Genomic DNA, 21,615 nt, shown 5'->3' with positions numbered 1-21,615 from the left:
CAGTCGTGTGGCAGTTGAGGAAGTAGCGATTTATGTGCACGCAGCGTCACAGTCTTTGGATTTTTGACTTTTTATCTGTGGCGTCCTGTTGAATACCTTTTCCTGTCTGCCTTGTAGTTTGCTTAGAATTTATAGTCTAATTGTAAGAGTTGGTATGGTAATAAAAGAATATTGATATACTGTGGGCTGGGCTTATGTGTTTAAAGGTGTTATCTAGTAATTGTTCATCATGTTCTTTCTTTTCCCTGGTGTACCCAGTGGCTGGCCGTTGCGGGGGGCTGGCCTTTACTGAGGCAGAAGTTCACTCTAAAAGTTATGTCACGTATTTTGAAATGTCCTGTATTTTAGCTGAGAGTTGAAGTTTTGAGTGATGTGTAGATGTCTTATGTGTAGCAAACTTTAAAATTTCTTGTTAGGTGCTTAAATAAATTTTTATTAGGAAATATTTGAGCCCCCCCCACCCCCATTAATTATGACTGACGAAGTTTCTGTAATTGTAGAGGAACAGTTTTAGGAAATGGATAAAATTCATTGTAGCTGAATGATCTGGGACAATTTATATGGATAGTAGAGGAAATTTTTAGTATTTGGAAATTGCATGATATTTGTCATGACTAAGTATTAATGTTAGGGATGTTTCCTTTGTTTTGTGGAATTTCTTGTCCATCTCTCAACACAGAGGTGAGCAGTGCTCCTGCCCACCCTCTCACATGAAGCCGCTCACTCAGGGCTTGCACCTTTCTTCTGTGCTTCCGATCCGCCACTCCACTGACCCTTCCTTCCATCTCTTGGCGGCTGTCCTCTGCAGCTGGTGCCATGGTGGGTGTATGGATTGCTTTCTGTCTTCCAACAGTTACCGAAGTGCATGTTTGGGATTTTGTTGAAGAAAGCTGGATACAGTAAACGGAAAGAATCTTGGAAGCTGCTTGACTGCTGTCTTTTCTCAGACTAGTCTGAAAGGGAATACCCCCATTCATTCTGGATTGGTGGATCTGAAGTACAAAATATTGTCCAGGTAAGCAATTACCTTGTATTGTTTTGTTATGCAGAACTCGACTCATTGAGAGAAACTTAAAATTCCTTTACTTCTTTTTCCAGTATAATAGAGAAAGGAAAAAATGTTAGATATTTATGTTTTGGTGTGGATTAGTTGGGTATTCTGCTAGTCAAAACTTTGTTTCAGTGTAAGAAATGTAGTTATTTTTATTAAATAGGCCCAAAAGGTTTGTAGTCACAGCCAAACAGGAAATACAGTTCAGTAAACAAGGGACTTTTGTTTGAGGAATAAGTTGGAAAATAAGGGAAACAAATGATTATTTTGTATTATCTCATGATTTATAGTTATTACCTGGTCAAAATAATTTTTGTCGTTACTATGTAAAATAGTGGTCTTTTATCCTTAAGACTCCTGGAGAGTCTTCTCAGAATTTACTAATTAGCTACTGTTTACGGGCATCTACTAAGTACCAGCCACTATTGCAGGCTCTTTTCACGTTTTTCTTATTTAGATGGCCTATGCTTCATGTGTATTTTACAGACAGTAAGATGAAGCTGTTGAGTATTAAGTAAGTACAGTAAGTACGGTGGCAGAGCCACTTACAGCTTGTAAGTCACACAGCTAGTAAGTGCCAGAGCCAGGCTCTAAGCTTGAGCCTGTGTGTCTCCAAAGCTCTGGATCTTTCCATCCAGCTACATTTGCTGAGGTTTGCACTTTAACTTCAGGATTTTCATATTGTCTGTATACCGTTAGAGCAAGGTGTGGTTTTCTCCTGCGGGCTTCCACCTGGAGACTGCCCGACTGACGGGTCCCTGTTGGGCATGATACGTTACTTACATCTGGTGCTTTCCCTTCCTAATGAAAAGATTAGAAGATCTTTGGTCAGTTTATCAAGTGAGCCTAAAGCTAACTTAGGAGAGGCTGTACATTTAAATGTCAAAATGTGCTTTATACAGGGAAGTATCATTTGGTCTAGTGAACTCAAACCTGTATCTTCTCAGTTCCTCCTTAGTTTTCATTGGCTATTTAAATAGCTTCGTAGCTTATTATTTAGACTAGTTTTGACCTGTGGTTTGTCAGTCTTACAAGTAAGACATTTTCAGGAAACGCATGACTTTTTCTGGTGTTTAAGCACTCCAGAGTACTCATTTCCTTTAATCTTAAAAAAAATTCTTTATCATAGACTGACCCTATGGCTTTGTGATCCTTCTTTTGTTTTATTCCTTTATATTTGTTAATATTTCTTCTGGGTGAGCATTTTTCACATTTCCACGTGGAAAGTGAAGAGCTTTCAGGATGGCGATGGTGATAGTTAAAGTAGTAGCGGTTAACGCTGGGCACTTGCTCTATACTGAGCACAGTTCTCAACAGTGTGCACGTATAAACTCATTGCATGGTAACCCGGTGACGTTGGCACCCTTATTTCTACTCTGCATATGTGGAATCCGAAGGCTACAGTACTTAAATAACATGCTCAAGGCCACATATCTAGTAAGCGCCAAAGATGAGATGTGAATCTAGGCAGTTTGGCTCAGAGAACGTGCTTCTAATGTCTGTGCCTCAAGTTTGTGGAGTATCATCTAGTGATAAAAAGAGAGGTGGAAATCCTGAAGACTAAAATTGTGTATTCTGATTTCGTGAAGTCATTACAAAGGGAAAGGACGCAGGTGTTGAGTGTCTGTTTTGTGCCTTCTGTAGAAGGTAGTCTAGCTCTAGGACTCTGTGCCAGTCATCCAAGACTGTCTACCAGGCTGTTTCCTGAAAGGACTCACAATAGGGTTAGTTTAAGGTTATCTTCCAGAACAGTGCTGTCCAGTTAGAACTCTCTGGATAATGGAAATGTTCGGTATCTGTGCTGTTCAGTATGATAGCCACCAGCTGCATGTGACTGATTTGAAACGTGGCTCTGTAGCTGAGGAACTGGATTTTAAATTTTAATTTAAATAGCCACAAATACAGTTTAGAATTTAACTTCATCTTATGTCTGATTCTGGACTTAACTCTTAGAAATCTAATCTTGTCAGCTTGCTGAAAGCCAGCTCCTTATCCCATGGTTGGACTTACAAGACTGATATGTAAAATCAGAATTCCAGTTTCTTAATTTATGATGATATGTGCATGTTGGTGTGATTAATGTAGACTTTTCTGATTGGTAGATTTGCTGATTAGGTCCTACTCAGCATGCCAGTTTAAGTTTTTCAAATAAGAAACACTGGTTAGAAGGGCCTGAAGACCCAAGGCAGTCACGCGGGTTAGCTGGCGTGGACTTGCCAGGGGAGGTGTGTATTTGCTGGCCTGAGACTGAGGCGCCCTCACTCATCTTTCCTTTAATGGTGGGTGATTTCCCTGTCTTCCTGCAGCTTCCGTGCTGGCTTTTACTTCCCATATCCTTTTTTGATTATGCCATTCATTTTAGGCATGTTAATACATTCAGCTTGAATGCAGTCTTGTCTTACAGATCTGGGAAGCTGTTTGTTTTCCTTAAGGCACTTTTATCACTGTTAGGATCCATTTTGTGTTCATTTTTGTCTCTAAGAAGGCAGTTGAATTTTCCTTGCTTCCCTGAGGCCTCTTTTTACTGAAATACACTTATTAGCTTATTTAGTTTGGTCCTATAGTGTGGGGTAGAATAGGAACATACTCATATAAAAATGCCTGATAAATTCTCTTTGTATTACTTCCTGTTATTACATGAGCTTGTTTCAGCTCACTGTATCATTGTTTTGGGACTTATTCTTGAGCCTTTTGTTCCTTAAGTAGACAGTGAGTTGTAACCAAATTTGCATTTAAGAAGTTAACTTTTCAGGTGTCTGCAAGATGGATTGAAGAGACTCAAGGCAAGGGGACTAGTTAGTTAGTTCAAGTGAGCAATGATTAAGGTAGACCAGAGCATTGACAGTGGGCATGGTAGAGGTGGGGTGGACTTAAAAGAGTGGTAGGACCTACCAGACTTGGGGATTGGTTATAGGAGTAAAAGATGGATGGGGTATAATATAAATTTTAGATTTTTGCCTTGGGCGCCAGAATGGATATTTGTTCTCTTTTTCAAGATAGGGAAGACTAGAAGAATAGACTGGAGAGTGTGGAGGGAGGAGAAAGGAGTGAGTTGAGCTAATGAATCTGAGTTGCCTGTGGGTGAATCCTCTAAAGGGGGAAGTATCTAGGAAGAATATTGATTGGGAACTCTCCAGAGAGAGCAGAGAAAGAAAGGTTTGGGAGTTTTTATTTAGCCTCAAGTGGTAGCTAACTTTATTTAGTGGAATTAGAAGGTTAATAGATGGGGAAACAATGGAAACAGTGACAGACTTTATTTTGGGGGGCTCCAAAATCACTGCAGATGGTGACTGCAGCCATGAAAGTAAAAGACGCTTGCTCCTTGGAAGAAAAGTTATGACCAACCTAGACAGCGTATTAAAAAGCAGAGACATTACTTTGCCAACCGAGGTCCATCTAGTCAAAGCTTTGGTTTTTCTAGTAGCCATGGATGGATGTGAGAGTTACACTCTAAAGAAAGCTGATTGCCAAAGAATTGATGCTTTTGAACTGTGGCATGGGAGAAGACTCTTGAGAGTGTGGACTGTAAGGAAATCAAACCAGTCCATCCTAAAGGAAATCAGTCCTGAATACTCTTTGGGAAACTGATGCTGAAGCTCTAATACATTACTCACCTGATGCGAAGAGCTGACTCACTGGAAAAGACCCTGATGCTGGGAATGATTGAAGGTGGGAGAAGGGGACGACAGAGGATGAGATGGCTGGATCGCATCACCGACTCAGTGGACATGAGTTTGAGAAAGCTCTGGGAGTTGGTGATGGACAGGGAATCCTGGCATACTGCAGTCCACTGGGTTGCAAAGAATCGGACACGACTGAGCAAGTGAACTGAAGATTAATAAGAGTAAATAAAGATTTGAGGAATTTATATCTGTGCCTGGAAATGCTAATATAAAGAAATGGGCTACAGCTCAGGTTATGATGTTGAACAAAGGGTGTTACTACTCTCTTTTTTTCACATAGATCTGGGAATTCTGACAGCCTATTCCGAATCTTCACATTAGCCCATTTGTTTGGATTGTGATATTTTTTCCACTGTAACGATTTATTTCATTAAAAGAGATACAGTTCTTGAAATGTGTTTTTAAAAGAGCCGTTTTGTCATCACACATGTCACATATGTGCTACCTCACTCAGTTGTGTCCGACTCTGCAGCCCAGCGGACGCCTCTGTCCATTCGTAGATTTGTCAAATTCATTTTTTACATCCAGTGACAAAAGCAAGGGGAAGTTAACCTAAACAGTGAACGTTCTGGATTAAGTGTGAAATGGGAAATGGAAATTTGCTCTTCTCTCAACCAGTCTTAGTTCCTGAACGCGTCTCATCTAGCTGTGATAACACAAATTTTTAACATCACAGCAGGAGGCCTGAGTAGAAACCAGCTATTCAGCATCTACTAGTCAGTCGGTTGAAGAAACAGCAAACTGTTCAAGTGCTTGTGTGAAAATCAGCTGTGTAGAAATAATTGAGATGATGTGCTGGCCCAGTGTGGCCTATATTTAAGAGATTTTTAAGGCAGATTTTTACCATCTGCTGTTTTCACCTTATGCACAGACTGGAGACTGCAATTCTCAGGTGAGCTGTAACTCCACTGTAATTGGGCTTTGATCATGAAAGCATGAAGATATGATGGTTTCATTATAGCTACAATCAATACTTATCAAAAAACTTTTTTTAATACATCATATATATCTGTGTTATAAGGTGCAAAAAGGAGTATACAGTAAAAAGAAAAGTTTCCCATTCTCTTTAGTGTCAGCTTCTCAACCATCCCAAGGCAGAAAAAATACAGGAAAGCAAGTGGTTGTCTGAGGAGGCTTTACAAATAGCTGTGGAAAGAAGAGAAGGGAAAGGCAAGGGAGAAAGGGAAAGATATATCCAACTGAATGCAGAGTTCCAGAGAATAGCAAGGAGGGATAAGAAGGCCTTAGATGAACAGTGCAAAGACATAGAGGAAAACAGTAGAATGGGAAAGACTGCCAATCTCTTTAAGGAAGTTGGAGGTATCAAAGGAACATTTCATGCAGGGATGGACACAATAAAGGACAGAAACGGTGAGGACCTAACAGCAGAAGAGATTTAGAAGAAATGGCAAGAATACGCTGAAGAACTTTACAGAAAAGGTTTTAATGACCCCGATAACCATGAAGGTGTGGTCACTCACCTAGAGCTGGACCACCTGGAATATGAGGTCAAGTGGGCCTTAGGGAGCGTTGATAGGAACAAAGCTAGTGGAGGCGATGGGATTCCAGCTGAGCTATTGAAAATCCTAACGGGAATGCTGAATATTTATTAGAAGGGCTGAAGCTGAAATGCCAGCACTTTGGCCACCTTATGGAAAGAGCCGACTCGTTGGAAAAGACCTTGATGCTGGGAAAGATGGAAGGCAGGAGGAGAAGGGGCAGCGAAGGATGCTGGTTGGAGGGCATCACTGACTGAATGGACATGAGTTTGGACAAACTCCTGAAGGTAGTGGCAGACAGATGTAACCGGTGTGACGGTGTTACACTGTTTCTAAACTGGTCGCTTTTTAAATTGTTCTTTTATTTTCCTCATAACTTTTTATTATGAAGAATTTAATATATATGAGAGTTGAGGAAAAAACAGTGCAACAGACACCTGTGTCCTCTCTCCACCTAGGCTCACGGCCATCAGCTTTCTGCCTCGTTTGGATCATTTCTCTGCTCCCACCTTGGTCTTCCCTTCCCACCCTCCTCCCTTTTGTGTCCTCTCCCCAAGTGAGTACTCTTTTATGTTGTTGAACAGTTTTAAAGTACCTTGCAGACACTATACCTCACTCTAGATATTTCAGCATGTACCTTTTAAGAATGAAAATAACCTCTCCTTTCTAAAAGCCAACACACACACAATACATGCACCATGTACATAGTGTATATCTCCATATTATAACCAAATATTAAATATAGTCATATGCATGTTATACCTAAAATAAAAGCCACAAAACTATTTTTATCTGAGAAAATGAAAGTAATTCCGTGATATAATATTCAGTTAATTTTTTATAGTTATCCCAAGAATGTCTTTTCGAGCACACCTTCTTTAAAAAAACAAAAACCAGGTTCCAAACAAAACAACCCCTTTGTATTTAGGTATGATGTCTTTAATTTCTTTTCCCTTTAATAGTCTCTGCCCTTTTCTGTCTTTTGCGATTGACTTTCTTTTTTTTTTAAAAGTCCAGTTCAGTTGTCCTGCAGGATGTACAACATTCTTCGCTTGTTTGAACATTTCCTCATGGTGTTACTGAGCTTGCTTCTCTAGCTCCTGACTTCCTGTAAACTGGAAGTTATATGAGAGGCTTGATTGCAGCTCATTTAAACATTTTTGACAAGAGTGCTTCATCATAGGTGAAGTGTACTTTGGGTTGAGTCATGTCGTGAGGCACCTCAAATGACAAGTTATCCCATTATGAGCTGTGCTAAATTTGATCCTTTGTCTAAGGTGGCAGCATTCAGATCTCTCCACTAAGGTACAGTTTTATCATCTGTTATTGGAAAGGACTCTATGGAATAGTATTTTGGTACCTTGTAAATAACCTGTTACATTATAGCCTTTCACCCTGTGGTTTCAGCTTCCTGAGCCTGAAATCATTTTTTACAACATAAGTTACAAAATTTTGGCTTTCTGTCATTTCGTCTGTATGTGTTGGCTAGCATTCACCGAGGCCATCCCTGTTTCTCCTTCCTCTTGTGTGTCACTGTCCTCTTCGTGGACGCTTATTTATTCAGTGTGTTAACAGTCAGTTACAGTCTGTATGGGGGTTCAGGTTTGGCTAATAAGAGCCCCTCAGGGTAGCTTCTGCTTCCTTTGCAACGTGAGCCCATCAGTTTTGCTGTGCTCCTTGGTCTTCTGCTTTGCCTATATATCAGGTATCAACCATTTCTCCAAGAAGCTCTGGTTCCTTTTAGTGGAGCATGGTGTTTAGAAATCAAAATCAATACTATTGGGTTTTGTTGCTTCTAGATCTTTTTAATAGAGAGAACTAAAATATGTATTTGAAAAGAATCATGGATTCAGGTTAGTTCTGAGTCAAAGTTAATATCACAGGGATATTTTTCTGAACCTGTTAGCCTTTTAATTTTCAGAATCCTAGGGATTATACTGTGTAATGGCCATCTAGTTGCAGTACTAATTGCCATGCATATAGGCAGATAAATAGCTCTATTCATTAATTATTAAGCATGTAATCAACAGGTTCTGTTTGATCATGTTGGGAATACAAAACAGAATCAAGTATATATCTTGTTTCCAGAATCTTGCAGTCTTTTATGTTAAACACTGTAGTACAATGTGAAAACTGCCAAGGATCATGAAAGGTGGATATACAATGTGTGGAAGCTAGAAAACAAAGGAAATTTTATAAAGAAAAAATTTAAAAGTTATCCTTTGAGGCCTGAGCAAAATGGATGTGGATGTACTGGGTTGGAAGAGGGATTTCATAGCAAAGGTAAGTGAGTGAACAGTAGTAGCTGGTGGGCTGTAGTGTGTGTTGTCTGTCAGGAGGTACGAGTAAAGAGTTATGTGGATTGTTGTGGTGTAATTTGTGTGAAGGAATTGAGGTAGATTGCAGACTGCAAAGAGATTATAATCAAATCTTGGGTTATCCTTTAGGTCAAAAGTTACAGACAAGTAGCCTGTAGATAGAGATCCAAAGATGTAATTTATTTGATCCACATAGATTTTTAAAAATTGAGACATTTCCCATCAAAACACTGGTTTATCTGAAAACTGGAGCTGAGTTGTGGCTGCTTTTTTGAGCCAAGGCTCCTCCTTTCCTGCTCACCATAGCTCCTGTGAGACTTTCTTTTGAACTTATCCTCCTGTAGGAAAGGAAGGATGAGAGTAGTGGGTGTAATGTGAGATGAGAGGTGACCTGAAGAGTTTGAGCAAAAGCTGTGCTTTCGGGAGATCACGCTGGCTGTCAGTTTGGAGGGTGCAGTGGAGCAGGGACACCACTTCATAGACTGTTGCAATGTTTCAGGGAAGAAATCACTAGATAGTAACGGATGGTGCAGAAGAGGCGGAAGTAAGACATGGTAAATGCAGAATGGGTAGATGGTATAGATACGAGTTTCTGTGTGTGTATTGGAAAGAGTGTAAACCAGACTCTTAAAACATGAGGTCCAGTTTGTAAGAAGCTGTGTACGCATACATCAGTATCTGGGAGTTAACCATGGTTTCTGGAAGTTAGCCACATGTGTTTTAGTCTGTGGTTTAACTTTGGAAGACAGTGGTAACAGTTCGCGCATTGTCACTGTGTTTACTAATGTGCACGATAGCATGTTTCAGCAAGGTCTCTGATATGGCTTTATTCCTGAAAGTTACTTGTAAACTTTAGGGAACTAAACTTCCAAGCAAAGTATTATTAATGCTGGAACTTATTTTCAAATGCTGGCTGCTTGTATTTAGTTTTCTCCACAATCTCAGCAAGAATTTAATCAACAGGATAGTGAATCAATAAGGGATTGCACTGCAGACTTAGAGTTACACCTTTATTAAAGTCTTATATGCTGTTAATAAGTATTTTGGGCATCTTCCGTGTCTGGTTAGGGCACGACTTTATCCAGTTCTGTTGCCAGTGCCACTGCTCCAGATAGTCGGTAGCGCTGGAGCCCAGATAACCCGAGGGAGGCAGACACAAAGAACATGGAAGTGAGGAGGCCGGGAGAGAGACTCACACCAATGGAAACCACACCTGGATACTGTGTAAAAGGCTTCCAGCTTCAAGGGATGAACAAAGATTGGTTACAGGGCAGCTGTGTGTGTGTGTGTGTGTGTGTGTGTGTGTGTGTGACTCACACCAATGGAAACCACACCTGGATACTGTGTAAAAGGCTTCCAGCTTCAAGGGATGAACAAAGATTGGTTACAGGGCAGCTGTGTGTGTGTGTGTGTGTGTGTGTGTACATACATACACGTGTAAGTATTTAACTTACAAATAGTATAGAACACCAGTCTTAAGTGCACAGCTCAATGATTTTTTTTTTTAAAATATAGGTAATATACTACATTGTGTAACCACTACCCAGATCAAGATAGAGAAGATGCTAGAGCCCCTTAAGGGCGTTCTCTCGTCTGTGCCTCACCCAGTCAGTAAACCCTCCCAGATGTCTATTCTGGCCACCCCCCCCCTTTTTTTTTTTTTTACTGTTGTTTAGTTATGGCTGTTTTTGGATTTTACATAGATTGAGTTATACAGCATGTATTAATACATACTCTTATATTTCTGCCCCCACACCCGTCATGTCTGTATCTGTGAAACTCCCCATTTTGTTGTATATAACAGTTTTCCCCCCTTGGTCCATTAATTCATTGTGTATATAGTTATGTTTATTTTATTGTTGACACATTACTTGGCTTGTTTCCAATTCTGGGCTTTTATTGTGAATAACATTTCTAAGGTGAACATAAGCACTTCAGTCTCTCAGTTATAAAAAGCCCAGAGTGAAATTACTGGGTCAGAGGATAGGCATATATTCAGTTTCAGCAGGTCTGTTAGGCTGTTTCCCAAGCCCTTCTGTCCGCTTAGATGCCCACCTCTAATGTGGAGAGCTCCAGATAGCCTCTTGGCTTTGCCAGTCCTTTTCATTTTGGCCGTTCTGTTGAGTGTGTATGGATATCTACATTGTAGTGTTTGTTTGTTAGTTTGTTTTTTTTTTTTTTTTAATCAGCTTATTGATGCTTATACATGAAATAAAATGTACTCATTTCAGGTATACTATTTGAGTTTTGAAAACTGTATACATTTAACATAACTACTACCCCAGTCAAGATAGAACATTTATACCCCCGAAGAGCTTCCCTCATTACCATCTGCAGTCTCCGCGGCAGCATCCCTGGCTTCAGGCCGCTTGCTTTCTGTACCTGTAGATCAGTTGTGTGTGTTTCAGAATCTCATACAGGTGCGACAGGCACAGCGTGCGTATACCACATGCACCCTTACTGTGGCTGGCTTATTTTGCCCCACATGTTTTCGGGATTCGTTCTTGTTATATCAGTTGCTTGTTCTTTTTCATTGCTTAGTATTGTTTCGTTTTAAGAGTATTCAACGGTTTTGTTTATCCATTCTCCTGCTGATGAGTATTTGGGTTGTTTCCAGTCTTCGGCTGTTAGTAATAAAGCTTACATGAACATTGGTGTTCAGAGTTTTGTTTGGACATTTCTTTTCTCTTGGGTATACCTAAGAGTGGAATTGCTGGCGTAGTGTAGATGTATGTGTAGTTTTTCAAGGAACTGCCAGATCTTTTCCTAAAGTGGCTGTGCATTCTTAGAGTTCCTCTGACAGTGTATCAGAATTCTGGTTGCTCTATATCCTCATCAGCACTTGACATTGTCACTCAATTTTAGCCATGCTGATAGGCAAGAAATAGTATCTCATTGTGGTTTTAATTTACACTTCTGTGGTGACCCAAGGATGAAATAGCAGATAAAACCAAGGAGGGTCTTGGAATGCAGAAACAGAAAAACCAGACCCTCGTCCTTCCCTCCTCCAAGTTGTAACTTTTAATGGATTTCAGGCCCTCCTGAGCAGTATACCTGTCTCCACTCCTGCCCCATAGGGAGAAGGTATTTGCCTTACTCTTTCCTCCATCCAGTATACATGCCTCATCCAATCAGCAAATGACCTGCAAGACCCCATCCCACTCTTTGTACCCTGGGTATAAAAGTGGGGTAAGGACCCCTGTTCAATGTCAGTTCTCCCTTGAGCTGGCCTGCTGTTCTAACAGCGTCTCCCACTCTAATAAACTTTGTTTCCCTCTCATTCTGTCTAATGTCTGGAAATTCTTTTCCAGCCTGCTCCCAGACCACGACAGTTTCCTTAATGACTAATGATGTTGAGCATTTTTTCACCTGCCTGTCAACCAGTTAGCTATTTTGTCTAGACACACGCCTGTTCAAATCTTTTGACCCTTAAAAAAAACTTGAGTTGTCTTTTTCTTATTGATTTGTGGGAGCTCTTTATCAGATACACATAGTGCAGACATCTCTTGTTCTGTGGCTTTTCCAATGTCTCTTGATGGGCAGAAGTTCTTCATACTGATGAAGCCTAGTTAATCGTATTTTCCTTTTGTAGTTGGGTTTCCCTGCTGACTCAGATGGTAAAGAATCTGCCTGCAATACAGGAGACTTGGGTTAGATCCCTGGGTTGGGAAGATCCCCTGGAGGAGGGCATGACAACCCACTCCAGTATTCTTGCCTGGAGAATCCCCATGGACAGAGGAACCTGGCGGGCTGCAGCCCATGGGGTCGCAGAGTCAGACATGACTGAAGCAACTAAGCACAATTAATCATTTTTTTTCTTTCATTGTTACTGGTTTTTGTAACTATTCCTGTTTATGAAAATTTTGCCTACTCTAAAGTCTTAAAAATATTGTGTCTTCTAGACTTTTAATGCTTTTACTATCTCAAAATGATTGTTTTCTGTGATTGAGATAAAGATTCATTTTTACTTACCATGGTTATGCAGTTAGCCTAGTACCATTATTTACACACACATTACAAAACTTTTGAAAAATTGTTCAATAAGAAGTCTATTTTCTTTTTACAGAAGTAATCCATATTTATTATAAGAAAGTTGAAAATAAAAATTACGTAAAATAAGAAATAAAAAGAATTGAAAGTTCCCCTTGTAACTACTGTTAGTATTTGGTATACTTCTTTGCCTTCATATATGTATTTTTTTTTTCGGAGAAGGCAATGGCACCCCACTCCAGTTACTCTTGCCTGGAGAATCCCAGGGGCGGGGGAGCCTGGTGGGCTGCCGTCTATGGGGTCGCACAGAGTCGGACACGACTGAAGCGACTTGGCAGCAGCAGCATGTATTTTTTTCTTCACATACGTATTTGTATGTTTCAAACATTTGTTTTTCACATGTAAAATTAATTTGCAAACTGCCTTTAAAGCTCAGCAATATTTGTGACATCTTTCAGAACCATCATGTATTTCTTTATAATTTGAAGGGGTGCCTAATATGCATGAATATTCAAGTGGATAACTAGTTAAACTACTCATTTATTAGACATTTAAGTTATTTTTAATTTATAGCAACTTAAAACTGGTGCTCTTTCTTGTAGTTTAATCTTTGAACAGCTCTGTGTTACCTTGGGATAAGTTCTAAGAGGTGGGATTGTTGGGTCAAAGAGTGTACACATTTTTAAGAGCAAGTGCATTGTGTGCAGTCAAAAGTTGTGCCCACTTTCTCTTATTCATATGAACATGACATGTCACGCTGACCATATTCCGTGAAAGTGCTGTTTTCCTCATGTTTATGTTGTTTTAAGGTATTAATAACTTCTTAAAATCCCAACTTGGTTTAAAGAATTTAAAATTTTCTTTAATCACTAGTGATATTACACATATTTTTCTTATGTTTATGGCTGTTAGTTTCTTAAGAGAACTGTTGAGGTTGAGCTGTAGTTCTCTTCTGCTGATTCTCCATCCTGGTGCATTTGGAAGTGGTGGAAGGAAGTCGCCAGGGTGAGGGGCGTCTGAGTTTGTTGTGGCTGGGCCAGTGCCGCTCTTTTGTGATTGAAACGGCCATCTTCATTGGAGGCCAGCTGCAGGAGCCTTTGCTTTACTCAGCGCACTGTCTACCGCTGGCTTAAGCCAGGCCCCTGCTCTGGCTTGCCCTGGCTGCAGGTGCCTTTATGAAGCACTTCAGGATCCGTCATTCTGGCCTCACTGACAGCTTCAGGGACACTCGCTTCTACTAGCCTTTGCTGCTGTAGCTAGGAAGTGAGGTTCTGCTGGGAATTTCTTGCACTTTTCAGGTAGATTTTGTTTACATACAGTAAACCCTATTTTCCAGTCCAGTTTTTCTCTATTGAATAGAAATTCCTTGAAGCATGTTATATTTGTGGAGAGCACCATAGCTACGTTCCTGATACCATTGTCTTTTACTTTGGTATTTCTGTGGTGATTTCAGTTGCACAGTCAGAAACTGCAGCCGTGACACCCATTTTCCTCCCGCGTCTTGTCTGTCTGCGCTCCTTTTCACTCTGTCTTTCCATGCTTCAGCCACAGTGATTTTCCCCCACCCCTTCCTCCAGTGCGCCAGGTTCTGTCTTGACCTAACAAGCATTTTCTATTATTTGTTATCAGGGATGCGTCACCCTTAATTCCTTTCTTGCCCATTTAACCTCTGCTAGTCTTTTAGAGCTGAGTTCAAGCATTATTTCCTCAGGGACTGTGTCTGGGCTCCCTGTATACTCCTACGGGTTAGATTCCCTTTGTCATATTCTTATAGCACTCAGTTCTTTTTCTTCACAGCTGGTAACATAATTATAATTGATGAATGTATTGCATAATCCCCCACTAGACAGTCAGCTCCTTTATTAAGAAGGTAATCTCTGTGGGTTCAAGGCTCATGTCTGTTATGTCCTATGCAGTTCATAACGCGCTCCCAGCATCTAGCTCATAGTGTATACCGTACAACTAGCTGCCCAGTTGATTGAAGGAATAAATTTAGGAGGGCAAATGAGAATTACTGTCTTGTATCAGAAGTTGATATGGACTTTTAAAATGAATACATTCACTCCATTTAATGCTTGGTGTTTTCTGTTTCAATATCATCTTAGTTTTAAGTGACTTGATCATGAAAATTAAGCTCTTGGTGTCAGAAATTCCTTTTAGAAGATTAGAAAGCTTCCCTTCTTTCCCTCTCTGATTCTAAACCAGATTTTAAAACCTGTCATTGACTTCTAATCTATCCAGAAAGTCTTATTTCAGTAATACTTCAGCTGTCATTTTGAAGGATTTGCCAGTTGCTATAAACTGCTAACCTTTCCTCCCCCCATGTTTCCTTGCGTGTGTGTATGTGTGTGTGTGTGAGAGAGAGAGAGAGAGAGAGAGAGAGAAATTAATAGGATCACTCTTAACTGAGAGTTGCTTCCTTAGGTCTGGTAATTTTAGTAAATGCTGCATGTAATCTCCTCTAGGAAATTCATTTGATAATTGCCATTTTAATAATATGTTTCCAACATATCCCACATTTTCTGACCCCAGGATTCCTCTCCTTTATTTTGGCTCAAAACTGATAGAACCCGAGGCTGTTCTTTACTATTTTTATGTATTTCATCCTAACAGCTTTTGTTCATCAAGGGTTTCCTTCACCCTGCCACAGTAAAGAGGGAGGGAACTAACACTGGTTAAGTGGCAGATTTACATGTACTGCTTCTTTTAATCTTTTTTAATCACTGTAGCCTTGAAAGATAGACATGCTTCCACATTTTAGCATGTGAGGAAATGGAGTCTGGTGAAGGTAATTATTTTTTGCTCGAGGTCACATAATGAGTGATTCTTTCTCAGACCTTCTTTCCTCTCTCCCTCTCTCCTCTCCCTTCCTGTCTGTGCAAAGCCTGTGCTCTTTCTTAGATTCTGCACCTCTAGCTATCATCACCTTAGTTCAAGAGTGTTAGGTGGCAGCCTGGAACTCTAAAGAGCTCCAGAGACTCTGAGGCAACAGGGTTTCCAGGTTGTAGGTGGGCAGCTGCAGGTTGTCAGTATTGGAGAGACCGAGCAGGAGAGGGGAAGCCTTGCCTGCCCCTGCCCAGATTGCCTCTGCAAGCCCTCATGCTTCCGTCCCTCCCTCATGCTGCACTTAACTCCTTCTCCTCCGCCCCAGCCTTCTCTGCTCTGTGGGAGTTCTAGCTTGGCTTCTCACCCACAGTATACATTAGCCTTTACTCAGTGTCTGCTTTGGGCGCAGCAGGTGCTGTGCGCCTTGCGACAGGCGGCTTGCTTAGTGTCCTCTTTTGTGAACCTGGGATCTCAACCTGCCTCTGTCTAGGTTTTTTTTTAGCCTTACATTTACTTTTATTTTTTCTAAGGAAAACCTAAGCAATTAAAATCTATGAAATCATGGGTTCAATGCGCTAGCTGTGTATTTTTACAATATGTATTTAAATTAAATATGTCGCTATTAAAACATTAAAACACCTTTACATGTCATCAGAAATCACCGTGAATACTAAACCTTGGGAAACATTGCTGTAAAATACCCTTTTAACTTTATTCATTCATCTATCCATGAAGAGTTCAGTATGTATCTGTCTTAAAGATACAGACTTAAAGACAAAAGACTGATAAAAACATGCACATACCGAGCACACAATTCCATGATTATACTTAAAATTAATAATTCTTTAATATCAAATAGTCTGCTTATATTTGCTTGTCTCAAATAATTTTTAAATTAATTGTCTTTATTTTTTAGAAGTTTTAGATTAGCAGAACAATTGAGCAGGTAGTACAGAATTCTCGTGTACTCCTTTGTCCCCCATTATTAGCATCTTACATTAGTGTGGTCGTGAGCTGATCCTGATGCATTATCATTAATGATAGTCCATAGCGTATTCAGCTGTCCTTAGTTTTTATTTCATATCCTCCTTCTGCTCCAGGATCTCACTCAGGATCATACCTTACATTTAACTGTCTTGGGTTCTTAGGCTCCTCTTGGCTATGTCAGTTTCTCAGATTTTGTTTTTGGTGATCTTGACAGTTTTTCCGGGACTGGTTAGGTATATCGTATTGTCCTTTATTGAAATTTGTCTTATTTTTCTCATACATAAAAGTAGTTTGTTTTTTCAGTTCTGGAGACAGACTTGGTTCACCCATCGTTTGTAGTTAATAGTCTCTCAAATCTCTTTTAATCTATAAAAATTGCCTCTCCCATCTGTTTTCTTGCCACATGTTTATTGAAGAAACTGGACTGGTCATTTGTTCTGTATAACTTCTCCAGATTTGGATTTTGCTAATTATGTTCTTAATAGGTCTACATAATTTTGTTCTTACTTAAATTTCTTATAAATTGGTAATCATATCCAGAGATTTGTAGGATATTAGTATGCTTCTCTATCAATTAAAGTAAAACAACAATCAAAACTCATCCTCTCTTGTTCAGTGGCTCAATCGTGTTGACTCTGCAAATTATAATATATTTTTACAAGGGAAGAAATAGGTGAAAGTGTTAGTCACTGAGTCGTGTCAGACTCTTTGTGACCCCGTGGATTGTAGCCTGGCAGGCTCCTCAGTATATGGAATTCTCTAGGCAAGAATGCTGGAGTATGTAGCCATTCCCTTCTCCAGGAGATCCTCCCAACCCAGGGATCGAACCCAGTTCTCCTTCATTGCCACAAGAGAAGCCCATTTATTTAATTGATGTTTGTATTTGATACTGCCAACTTCACTGCTTATTTGGAAGGAAGTGCCTATAAAGAGGAGGGTTGAGTTTCTCAGTTTTGGATTTCAGAGCTCCTTGGAAAATCAGGACACATTTTTTTCTCTTGTGCTTTCTTTCTGCGTTCTTCTTAGTGTTCAGTTTATCCTGTAAGGTATTTTTTTTTTCTTTCTCTAGTATCTGTATTATAGCAGGAATGAGATATTCTTGGAACGTTTCGTTTTGAATACTTTTAGTAGAATAAGATGACTTCCTAGGAAAAATGTAAGAATGTGTCATTGGCAGGGTATTCCTTATCTCTTAAGATCTTGGCCATGCCAAATACCTTTTTGGCTTTTGCTGTTTTATTTAACTAAATATTTAAGGTTTGTTATGACTTTTTTTCTAGTTGAAAGTGGTAGAAAACTCAAGGCTGAGTTAAGCCAAAGCAAAGAATTTAAAATTTGAAAAATCTAGAGGTGGATGTGGATTCAGGTTTCTTCCCTAGAGAGAATGTGGTCCCTCCTAGAACCAGCTCCGTACTCTCCTTTGTGGTAGGCTGAGGGCAGCTCCAGCTTTCTTGTTAAGTTCAGACTCAGTGGGGAAAGAGAGTTCTTGTGGCTTCCATAGAAGTCCTGGATTCAACTTAGAATATATGCTTATTCCTGAATCAGTTACTGTGATTAGGTGATGTGGCCAAAAAACAAGTGTAAAATTACAACATTACATTCTCCTCTGGCCTCTGAATCATATTTTTGCCCTGTGTTTAACAAATATTTATTGAGTTCCTACTCTGTACAGGTGCTGTGAGGACCTGAAGGCATTACATTGTAAATTGGTAAATCATCTTACCAACTGCTTATATTACTTTAATAAATTGTTTTAGAAATATAACACCTAATTTATTTGGAAATAAAGTACAATTTCTACAGGAAAATATATTACTTTAAGAGTTTTCCTGTGGTTTATAGACCAATTTTTGTTTTTTGAATTTGATTATTTTCAAAGTATAAGTGATATCACCCTTTTAACCTTTTTTGCTCATATCCCAATCTTAGTGGCTCTTTCATTGGTTTTCTTTAGACTTAATTTATCGATTAAAAGAAATGTGGATCATGGGTTATTTGTTTGTTGTTTTAAATGCAGCAAGAAATGCCCGAATGAGATTTGTCTTCTGATCCTCCTCTCAATTCTGTATTTTCTCAGTTGATGAAAGTTTGTTATTATGGTGACATCTGTGTTCTGTTCCTCATAGAACATCTTGACCAACTGCATATAGCTGAGTCATGCATAAAGTTAAAGCAGTGGTGCTGAGCATGGTTTTTGACAAAGTCCAGTATTTCTTAAATTGATATTAGGTCTTTAATTACTTCCTTTGTGTAAGAGCTTCCAGAGTCTTGTAGTCCACCTGTGTTCATATGTACTCCTGCAAGAAGAGTCTGTAAGGTATACGTTAATCTCACCGTAGCATGTGTTTTACTGCAGTTACCTGCTTTTGAGACTGGGTGCTTTCAAGGGGCCAAGTACCAAAAGTATCTCATGAGACATTTAGAGGACCTGGGCTAGAATAACAGTTTTAAGAAGATGGACAAAATGATCTCTATAAGGTCCCTTTCACCTCCAGAATTTAATGATATCTCTGATTTCAAGCGGTAAGAACTCCCCTTACCCAGCTGCCTGCAGGAAATAGACAACGTGAAAGGAATCAAAGACATCCATCCCTGCTCTAACAGCAAGCAGCAGGAATCCTTACTAAGGCAGTCCTAGCCCCTGGCTGAAAGACAGATTCATTTGTTCTTAGAGCCCAGTGGATTGTGAGGCACAGAACTTCATTCTTATTTGAAACCAAGGTCAGCTTGGGATATGAGAACAATGGGGACTATATGAGAAAGTAGAGCAAGTGCAGAGTTTACTATACATTTAATTAAAGGTTGATAAATCCTTTTATATTTATTAGCTTGGACAACTCACTTTCATGCTGTTCATTTTGTTCTGAAGCAAAATTTTGGTTACAGTTATTTTCTAAAAATCAGTCCGTGTGTGTGTGTATAAAATTTTAAACATGAGACTCTACCAACTTGGAATATGTATTTCTTTGGGATAGAGGATGGTTAGGTCTCTAAAAAATAAGTATGTATTTGAGAAATGAGCAGTGTTTACAAAGTACTAGAGGGCTTGTTTATGGTGTAATGTTGGATTCCGAAAGGTTTATTAGCAAGACCAACTTTCATTCAGTAGGTGTAATGAGATGGGAAGCAGTTTAGATAGTGGAAGCTTTGAAAGCCTTTGAAAGTGACTTTTAAAATACTGTTATAGTAGGTGGAGCTTAAGTTTTAATACTCTTGAAAGCAGTGAATCTGTATTTCTTTAAAATACTTGATACTTTAGAAATTTAGCAATCTTTCTCCCTTCTGTGAACTAGGAAATGATACCACTTTATTTCCAGAAACACTTTTGATACCAGATTATTTGGTTTTAAGAATTCTTGTGTTGTCTGTTGAAGCATTTAGTATATTGGCATGTTCAGTAAACTTCTTGAATACAAAATCAGTTTAAAGTGGCAAAGTTAAAGTAGAATTAACATGTGATGTGACTATAATGAAGTCAGACCCTTTGAGAGTAGGCGCAATAACATTCCCTAAGTCATCTTTCTACTTGAAAGTGATACTTCTTCCTAGGAAGAATGAGATTTTCATTATATCAGGGGAAAATTTTCCACTTGCTTTTTTTGTTTGTTTGGTTTTGGCTGTGCCATGTGGCTTTTGGGATCTAGTTCCTAGACCAGAGATTGAGCCTGTCCCCTGCAGTGGAATCGTGGCGTCCTAACCACTGGGCTGCCAGGGGGTTCCCTCTAATGCTCTTTATAAAACACAGTAAACTTTGCACTCTCTCTTACATGGAAGTAGGGTAAGGGTTTTGGCCCAGTACTAGTGTTATAGGGCAGTCAGATCTTGCTGTCTGGGTACTTCCATGAATTCTCTGATTAAAGCTTTCTGGCTTCTGAGAGTTGATGAGGGACAAGGCGGGGCACGAGCACCTGGGTCTGCAGTGGTGAAGAAGGGGAGGCTGGCACCCTGCTGTGTGTGCGAAGACCAGGCGCAGCTTGGGTCTCAGATGCTGACTACAAAACAAGGCCAGCTTTCAGTTAGCTCACCTGGAAGTCCTCTCCGGTGTCATGAAGTTTGGATTATCAGACACTTAGAAGTGGTAGCCTTGTAAAACAGAGCACTGCTACTGAAGACTTTTCTCCGGCTAGGTAGCCTCAGAGATTAGGGTTGTGTGTTTGTTATTACCTCAGAGTGTAACCAAACTCTGATAGCTCACTTAACCCCACGTGTTCTTCACCTTCATTGGAGAATGGGCTTGACCCAAGGGAAAAGTTGCTAGGCCCAGAACCCGAAGTTAACAGTTTGGAAATACTAGTTATTCTGGAGGAGAAAAGTATGAGAAGAGAGAAAGGTGGAGGAGAAAGTTGTAGAAGCTTAAGTACTGGGTTGTCAGTTGTATACTGCCTGCATCTGAAAAACTATGGCAGACAGAAAGAGTAAAATAAGAATCTCCTGTATTTAATCCTATGTTTTATGTGTGTTATATGTTATCTAATAAAATAAGATCATAGTATAACAAAAGTCCTGATTTTGTAGCCTTTATTCACTCAAGATTCCTTAAGCTTCTTCAATGTTTTATAGCTTTCTTTTCCTATATAACTTACTTCTAGGTCAATAAACATACTCCTATAAAAATGATGTTTATTTGGCGGATACACCATATTGTGTCCTCTGGATGATGTGTAATCTACATAACCAGTCCACTGTCTGTTGTTGGGCACCCTTTCCTTTGCTCTTACGACAGGGATGTGGGGAACGTCTTCTTAGCTGTATTGTTGGGCGTGTCTTTAGTTTTTCCTGTAGTGTAACTCCCCACGTATGAAATTGCTGAGTCAATGACATGCATGTTTTCCAAGTCTTAAATGTGTATTGATAAGTTGCATCCGGGGGGTTATACAAATTACACTCCAAATTACACTACAAATTACAGTACAAATGAGTAACAAGTAGATAAAATTTGAAAATAAATCAGAGGAAATTGCTGCTTTAGGGAGTTTAATGTCCAGCAAAGGAAGTGGGGATTTTGGAGTCAGATAGAATTGCACGTCTGCTACTTTTGACCTCTGGCATGTGGTTTGATGTCTCTAATCCTTAGTTTCTTCTTCTTTAAAACTAAAATACCAGTCTGGCCAGAGGTGGTGTGACAGTTAATGAGATCAAGGTAACTATACCTGTCTGGCACATAGTAGGTACTCTGAAAATAGAGATTTGCATCTCCTTCCCAAATTATTCTTTTTTTGTAAATTTCATTTACATTTAACATTTTTAAATTGGAAATGTTA

General features: G+C 39.6%; 1 protein-coding gene across 12 annotated transcripts in view; it reads left to right on the top strand.

Moving 5' to 3' along the window:
• The window catches only part of FBXW11 (F-box and WD repeat domain containing 11), a 130,552-nt gene that overhangs the window by 8,096 nt on the left and 100,841 nt on the right, over window positions 1–21,615 (top strand). For 2 of the 12 annotated variants that reach the window (XM_027979986.3, XM_042233668.2), the window contains exon 2: window positions 854–1,015. The exons of the other annotated variants lie outside the window; for them this stretch is intronic. The gene's annotated coding sequence lies outside the window, so the exon portion shown is untranslated. The remainder of the gene's footprint in view (window positions 1–853; window positions 1,016–21,615) is intronic. 12 annotated transcript variants of the gene reach the window in all.

The sequence above is a fragment of the Ovis aries genome, chromosome 16 (genome assembly GCF_016772045.2).
Source record: "Ovis aries strain OAR_USU_Benz2616 breed Rambouillet chromosome 16, ARS-UI_Ramb_v3.0, whole genome shotgun sequence".
Lineage (NCBI taxonomy): Eukaryota > Metazoa > Chordata > Mammalia > Artiodactyla > Bovidae > Ovis > Ovis aries.
The sequence above is the reverse complement of the archived record's forward strand: the minus strand, read 5'-3'. Positions and strand labels throughout refer to the sequence as shown.